Genomic DNA, 8,464 nt, shown 5'->3' on the forward strand with positions numbered 1-8,464 from the left:
GTGGTTTGAAGAGATCGCTTTGGTCACGATTTCGTTCTCTCGCATATATGAAGACTTTGATCATTTCTTCATTTATAATCTTACCCAACGTTTACATGCTATCAAAAAAGCCACAATTTGATTTATCGCTTTGACATTTATTTTGTAAACCTTTATAATTCCGCTATTTGATGTGCAGCTTGCATGGGTTTGGTTAAATTTTACGTTTGACTACTTCCGGCGGGACACCTGGAACTGATTCCGGTTGTCTCAAATATGGTCTTAGACTATGTTTTTGTCAACTGTTCATCACGTGACCTGAAAAGCTGGAAATTGATGTGATTTGAGGCTATTTTCTTGCAAACCGTTCGGCAAATTTTTGAAAATGCCGCGATTTTATGTATCGCATGCATGGTTTTGGTTCACTTCTATCAAATCACACCCGCAACCGATTCCGAACTACAGTGGCCTGAGACTATTTTCTTGTTGACTGTTCATCAGGGGCTGTCCATAAACCACGTGGTCATTTTTTTGGGACTTTCCAACCACCCCCCCCCCCCCCCGTGGTCATTAGTCCATACTATTTTTTAATTTGTCCATACAAAATGGTCATTGGCCGAACCCCCCCCCCACCCCCCCTTCCCCCCCATCATGACCACGTGGTTTATGGACAGCCCCTCAGATTATCAAAAACGCCGCTATGGTTTAGTTCCTTTCTATATTTTACCACTTCCGACGCGTTACTCGTCTTGTCACCAGTTCTGGAACACTACCGGTTCTCCCAAATATGGTCTGAGATTATTTGTTGGTTAACCGTTTATCTTGCTACTGAATAAGTCATCGATATGTCGCATGTATTGGTTCTCTTTTACATTTGATCATTTCTGGCGGGACACCCGTAATCAGTTCCGTAACACACTGAAAGGGCTTGCGTCTATTTTCTTGAAACTGTGCATCATGTTGAGCATGAGCATGAGCATGATTGACCGCCCGCGGTTGCTCCTCTGTTATTGCAAGGACAACTGCATTTACACAATGAACCAAAAGATGATGCTTGGGACTAGCATTCTCCTCATTGTGTAAATGCTGGAATCCCAATACTTTTCAATAAGCAATACCAGCGCCGGCCGCGTCCGAATGCAGGTCAATTGAGGATAGGGAAGGAAGTGATGACGTGAATCTCGCTTAGGCCAATAACCGAGGAATTCTCTGCGTTACTACGAGAAATCACTAGGAGCTTGGACATGGGAAGGGAAGATGTATTAGAGATTTTGTTTTGGTAAACAAATTGCTACAACTACCGGACCGATTCTTGTTTTGTTTTGCGATAACGATGCACACGCAAAAAATTCCCCGTTGAAATCGTTCTCACATTCGCGTCATTTTCAGGGAATATTAACAGTGTTAAAGGGAACTTCCATAAATTACGAAACGCTTTAAGGGGGGAAGAGGTGGCTTTGACAACCCATAAAAAATTTCTGAGGTCTCATACAAAAAGTGTGACATATGGGGGGGGGGGGGGCCGGCCGATGTGTGAATGCTGCAGCAATACCGGTCGTGCCGACCTCTCCACGAGCCTCTACAGTCGCCGGTCATCCCGGCCGCCTCCCGATCACCTCGTTCGCCGGCCGTTCCGGCCGTTTCGCAGACATGTGCGATCATCAGCCATTCCGGCGGCCCCTACCGGCCACTCGTCGATCCGTCCACAACAATTTCGCTATACCCTACGACCGCGGCGGCCCAGGTGGCCGCTTCTCTAAGTAACGACAGTTTTCATCCTAGCACCCAATAAACCGTTAATTAAGGTACCTCAATTCATTCTCGTAGGTTATTTAGGACAACCCCACCGAAAACTCCCCCTGCCAATACGCCCTGGGACCCGGGAGGCAGAAGATGGCCTTGAGTACCCACCCCGGAAGCGGCCGCTGGCTCAGACCAGCCGCTTGGGGCTTTGGCCGGTCCCCGTCTGGGATCGAGCAGGAACTCCCGGGGACAAAAGTTGTTTCAACTTTCATATTTGGCCACTTCCGGTGGGACTCCCGGAACCGGTTCCGGAACACTACCGGTTCAGATATGGTCTGAGACTGTTTTCTTGCTGACTGTTCTTCAGGTTATCCAAAATGCCACAGTTTGATGTGTAGCATGTATGTGTTTGTTACATTTTTATGTATGGCCCCTTCAAAGGGTACTGGTCCGGAACACGTAAATGGCCATACCTCCGGAACGGCTGGACCGATCCGAACCATTTTCAATAGGAAATAATGGGACCAGCGAATGAACCGTCGGTCATTAAAATCGGTTGAGGTTTACTGCCAAAAAAGTGATGTGAGTTTATTTGTACACACACATACACACACACACATACACACACAGACATCACCTCAATTCGTCGAGCTGAGTTGATTGGTATATGTGACTTGACCCTCCGAGCCTTCTATCAAAAAGTCGTTTTTGGAGTGAACATATAGGGGTAACTCTCGCTGAGACCGGCCCACTATTTACACCTTGTCTTCAAAAATGTTTAAGGTGCCGATTTTCTGAAAGCCCTCGCTTAAAAAGTAAGAAACATGCATTTGGTTACTCAAATTTATGGACCCCCGTTAATGGAAATGTATGGAGAAAACTTGGCTTAATTTACAAAACGGCAGATGACTTTTGAAAGAAGAAAAAGACATCTCTAATTTTTTGATATGTTATGTATAAATGTCTCAGCTCTCAATTGATGCAAAAATTTTGAAAATCGGTGGTTGCCCTCAAGGTGAAAAAAATGTTTTGGTATAAAAATCCAAGATGGCGGCCAAAATCAATATGGCCGACCCAAATTTTTATTATTGTAAATAGTAGCTCTACCTTTCCTCTTTTCAACAAAAAATCGTTTTGAAGTGGTTTTTGGAGAAACTTTCGAGTTATAACGGTTTAAGTGAGCCACCATTTGACCAAAATCGAGGGGTCTGCAAAAATTGTTGTGGCTCTAACTAACGGGGGGTCCATCAATTTGAGTAACCAAATGCATTTTTCTTACTTTTTTAGCGAGGGCTTTCAGAAAATCGGCACCTTAAACATTTTCGAAGACAAGGTGTAAATAGTGGGCCGGTCTCAGCGAGAATTACCCATAGCCTTTCCAGTACTTAGTGTACGAGAAAGGCAAAAAATTGTAAAAGTTTCATCGAGTACATACTGAGATATAATGTTTTAAATGTGTTCAAAAATCTTATAAGTTTTACAAAAAGTTCTATAACTTTCCGAAAACTTATCCGATCTCGCTCAAAATTTTACTAATGGAGCTTTAATATATGATTCATGTTTGGTCAAAATTTCAGCGTTTTTGATTAACGTATAAAAAAGGTATGAATATTTGAATAAAAAATTATTTTGACCAAAACATTGCTGTACGGACAATTGTTTGATACACTGTAAGTTTGAATTGATTGCACAAGATGTCAACAAACCTATCTGACCAGGTAGGTAGAAACAGTTTCACACTTATCAACCTCTGAAACACTTCCGTTAACCCCAAAACCCTCTGAAATGATCCTGAATCTCATTTAAACGCTCCAGAATCATACGCAGCACACAAAGAGTTTCGTGGGTTCCTGATGGTAATTCAGTGGGGCTCAGGGATTTCCAGGAAGCTCTAGAAGAGTTGCCGGAGGTTTAATGTGACTTGAAAGGCTTTCAAGATTTTAATTGGTTTCAAGGAAATTAAAAGGGCCTTATTTAAGGTAAGTCCTCCGAAAAGTTCGGGTGGGTTTCAGATGGGTTTGGGGCCGTCCATAAGCCAGAGGTATTTTAGGGGATCTCAGGGGTGTCTCAGTGGGTCTCAGAGAGCTCCAGTGGGCCATATGTTTGGGGATGGCAGGAGGAGCCAGTAGATCTTTCGAGGTCCCTGGAGATCTTTCGGGAGTTCCCGGAAGTCTTCCAGGGGCCAGCGGGTTTTTCGACGCTTCAGAGCGTCCGAGGGGCGTTCCGGATGATAGGGCGTTTTATGGGCTCTAGGAGCTCTCGAAGGAGTACCTGGATGCCTCAGGAGTGTTTCACGGGTACTCAAGGGATTTCAGAGGACCACAAAGGGTTCCATGTGGTCGCAGAGGCGTTTCAGTGGCTCTCAGAGTTTCAGGAAATCTTAGGGGCATTTTAGGGGTTATTAGGAGCGTTTCACGGAACCCCAGGGATTTTAAGGAAGTACCTGGAGGTTTCAGGGTCGTTTAAGGCGGTTTCATATACTATTAAGTTTCAGGATCGGTTCAGAGGGGCTCAAGGGCGGTTTCAGGGGTCTCAGGGAGATTCAGAGGGTTCCAGGAGGTATGAAGAAATTGCAGGCGGTTTCAGGGTGTCTCAGGGAGTTCCAAGGGATGTATCAGTGGCTCCCAGGGAGTTGTAAGGGATTACTTGGAAGGTTTAAGGGGCTCTCTGGGAGTACCTGAATGTGTTGGACACTTTTTAGGTTTGAAACCTGAATCCCATTGAAACTCACCTAAAACTTTCGTAATTTATTTGAAATGCCTCTAAACCCTCTATAAACGCTCTTGAAATGTTGCTGAAAACCCCTTGAAGCGCCTACGAAATGGTATCACACGCATCTGAAACCTCCCGGATCGTCCTTGAAACTTTCCTAAGAGCCGTAGACTTTTTGTGGGGTTAACGTTTTTGTTTGGATAGATGTAAGAAGGAGATTGTGGTCCAAGACGTTATTAAATTTCCCGGTGCCTTGCCACCAAACCAGGCTAAAAAATCACAGAAACCCGTCATTCCGTCCGCTTGGAATTCATCATCAAGTTAGATTACAAGAAATACCCCTTGTTAACAGAAATTCCTAACATTGGGCTTTAACATCAGTAATTTAACCAAAATAATGAAAAAATAAAAATAAAATACAAATACTGCATTCTTTCCGCTGAATCGCACCCAAAAAGCATTAAACATGTCTTTGTTGTCCTCGTTATCTAGCAGACAACAGTGACAATCCGTAATTCCAAAACTCTCACAATCCCGAGAACTTCCCAAACAATAGTCGCCTTGCCTGCCGTGTTGCGTTGTCTGCCGGAGCGTGCTGCCGCTGATCAAAGGATTGCGAGCCACAACTCGTTGCGCTCGATGTCGATATTCACCCCGGAATTCCAACAAGCCCCCGTCCCTCCCCCACCCATGTACGGTGTGATCAACCAAAGTAAGTTCCGAAGTGGAAAACTAATTATAAAACGGAAATTAAAAATGAATGGAAATGGCGCTGTATCTGCTGTAGCACCACAGTCAACTCCGTCCCCAGATTCAGAGAGAGGGAGAGAGAGAGCGGGCGAGCTTGTGGTCAATCATGCGGAAGCCGGCAGTAATCGAGTGAAGACGATGAATTGGATTTGCAGTTTTCGCCGAGCGGAAAATGGAAAAGTTGCGCCGCGCGCACCAATGTGATCAACGAGGAAAGTGTGGGAAGAAAGCTTCGGTTCAATGTTAATCCTGTTGTTTGGTGAATGTAGTAAGCGACACATGTACAGAGATGTTTTCCCGGTTTGAACAACGATCAAAAATCAACAGTAAATCCGAAACGCGAAACTGAAAGCATTTCCTGATCTTTTTGATTTCATAGAAAATTTCCGAAGAATTTCATGGAGAATGCCTAGAGGAATTCCTTAAGAATTCCTTGAGGAATTTCCGGAGATTTCCTGATGGATTTCATGGATAATTCCTGCAGGATGTTTTTCAAATTCGTGGAAAATGCTTGGAAAACATTCAGGAGAATTCCTAGAGGAATGCGTAGAAAATTCCTTGATGAATTTAGGGGAAATTCCTGGATGAATTTGTGGGGAATTCCGGAAAATTTCCGGAAACATTTGCGGAGAATTACTGAACGAATTCGTGGGAAATTCCCAGAGAAATTTGTGGAGATTGCCTGGAGATTTCCTAGAGGAATTCGTGGAAAATTTCTGGAGGAATTCGGACAGAATTCCAGGAAGAATTCGAAGAAAAATGTATGAATTCGTCTAAATTTCTCGATGAGTAGTTAGTGGAGAAATCCTGCAAAAATTCGTGGAAAATTCCTGGAGGTATTCGTGAAAATTCCTTGGAGGAATCCGTATAAGAATCCTTCAGAATACATGGAGGAATTCGTGAAAAAATTATGATTCATAGATAATTCTTGGAGGAATAAAGGGGCCATCCATAAACCAAGTGATCATGTTTAGTAGAGAATTCCTTCAGGAATTTGTGGAGAATTCCTGGAGGAATTCGTGTAGACTTCCTGGAGGAATTCGTGGAGAATTCCTGGAGGAATTCGTGGAGAATTCCTGGAGGAATTCGTGGAGAATTCCTGGAGGAATTCGTGGAGAATTCCTGGAGGAATTCGTGGAGAATTCCTGGAGGAATTCGTGGAGAATTCCTGGAGGAATTCGTGGAGAATTCCTGGAGGAATTCGTGGAGAATTCCTGGAGGAATTCGTGGAGAATTCCTGGAGGAATTCGTGGAGAATTCCTGGAGGAATTCGTGGAGAATTCCTGGAGGAATTCGTGGAGAATTCCTGGAGGAATTCGTGGAGAATTCCTGGAGGAATTCGTGGAGAATTCCTGGAGGAATTCGTGGAGAATTCCTGGAGGAATTCGTGGAGAATTCCTGGATGAATTCGTGGAGAATTCCTGGAGGAATTCGTGGAGAATTCCTGGAGGAATTCGTGGAGAATTCCTGGAGGAATTCGTGGAGAATTCCTGGAGGAATTCGTGGAGAATTCCTGGAGGAATTCGTGGAGAATTCCTGGAGGAATTCGAGGAGAATTCCTGGAGGAATTCGTGGAGAATTCCTGGAGGAATTCGTGGAGAATTCCTGGAGGAATTCGTGGAGAATTCCTGGAGGAATTCGTGGAGAACTCCTGGAGGAATTCGTGGAGAATTCCTGGAGGAATTCATGGAGAATTCCTGGAGGAATTCGTGGAGAATTCCTGGAGGAATTCGTGGAGAATTCCTGGAGGAATTCGTGGAGAATTCCTGGAGGAATTCGTGGAGAATTCCTGGAGGAATTCATGGAGAATTCCTGGAGGAATTCGTGGAGAATTCCTGGAGGAATTCGTGGAGAATTCCTGGAGGAATTCGTGGAGAATTCCTGGAGGAATTCGTGGAGAATTCCTGGAGGAATTCTTGGAGAATTCCTGGAGGAATTCGTGGAGAATTCCTGGAGGAATTCGTGGAGAATTCCTGGAGGAATTCGTGGAGAATTCCTGGAGGAATTCGTGGAGAATTCCTGGAGGAATTCGTGGAGAATTCCTGGAGGAATTCGTGGAGAATTCCTGGAGGAATTCGTGGAGAATTCCTGGAGGAATTCGTGGAGAATTCCTGGAGGAATTCGTGGAGAATTCCTGGAGGAATTCGTGGAGAATTCCTGGAGGAATTCGTGGAGAATTCCTGGAGGAATTCGTGGAGAATTCCTGGAGAAATTCGTGGAGAATTCCTGGAGGAATTCGTGGAGAATTCCTGGAGGAATACGTGGAGAATTCCTGGAGGAATACGTGGAGAATTCCTGGAGGAATTCGTGGAGAATTCCTGGAGGAATTCGTGGAGAATTCCTGGAGGAATTCGTGGAGAATTCCTGGAGGAATTCGTGGAAAATTCCTGGAGGAATTCGTGGAGAATTCCTGGAGGAATTCGTGGAGAATTCCTGGAGGAATTCGTGGAGAATTCCTGGAGGAATTCGTGGAGAATTCCTGGAGGAATTCGTGGAGAATTCCTGGAGGAATTCGTGGAGAATTCCTGGAGGAATTCGTGGAGAATTCCTGGAGGAATTCGTGGAGAATTCCTGGAGGAATTCGTGGAGAATTCCTGGAGGAATTCGTGGAGAATTCCTGGAGGAATTCGTGGAGAATTCCTGGAGGAATTCGTGGAGAATTCCTGGAGGAATTCGTGGAGAATTCCTGGAGGAATTCGTGGAGAATTCCTGGAGGAATTCGTGGAGAATTCCTGGAGGAATTCGTGGAGAATTCCTGGAGGAATTCGTGGAGAATTCCTGGAGGAATCCGTGGAGAATTCCTGGAGGAATCCGTGGAGAATTCCTGGAGGAATCCGTGGAGAATTCCTGGAGGAATTCGTGGAGAATTCCTGGAGGAATTCGTGGAGAATTCCTGGAGGAATTCGTGGAGAATTCCTGGAGGAATTCGTGGAGAATTCCTGGAGGAATTCGTGGAGAATTCCTGGAGGAATTCGTGGAGAATTCCTGGAGGAATTCGTGGAGAATTCCTGGAGGAATTCGTGGAGAATTCCTGGAGGAATTCGTGGAGAATTCCTGGAGGAATTCGTGGAGAATTCCTGGAGGAATTCGTGGAGAATTCCTGGAGGAATTCGTGGAGAATTCCAGGAGGAATTCGTGGAGAATTCCTGGAGGAATTCGTGGAGAATTCCTGGAGGAATTCGTGGAGAATTCCTGGAGAAATTCGTGGAGAATTCGTGGAGAAATTCGTGGAGAATTCCTGGAGAAATTCGTGGAGAATTCCTGGAGAAATTCGTGGAGA

Source organism: Aedes albopictus, chromosome 2 (assembly GCF_035046485.1).
Source record: "Aedes albopictus strain Foshan chromosome 2, AalbF5, whole genome shotgun sequence".
NCBI lineage: Eukaryota > Metazoa > Arthropoda > Insecta > Diptera > Culicidae > Aedes > Aedes albopictus.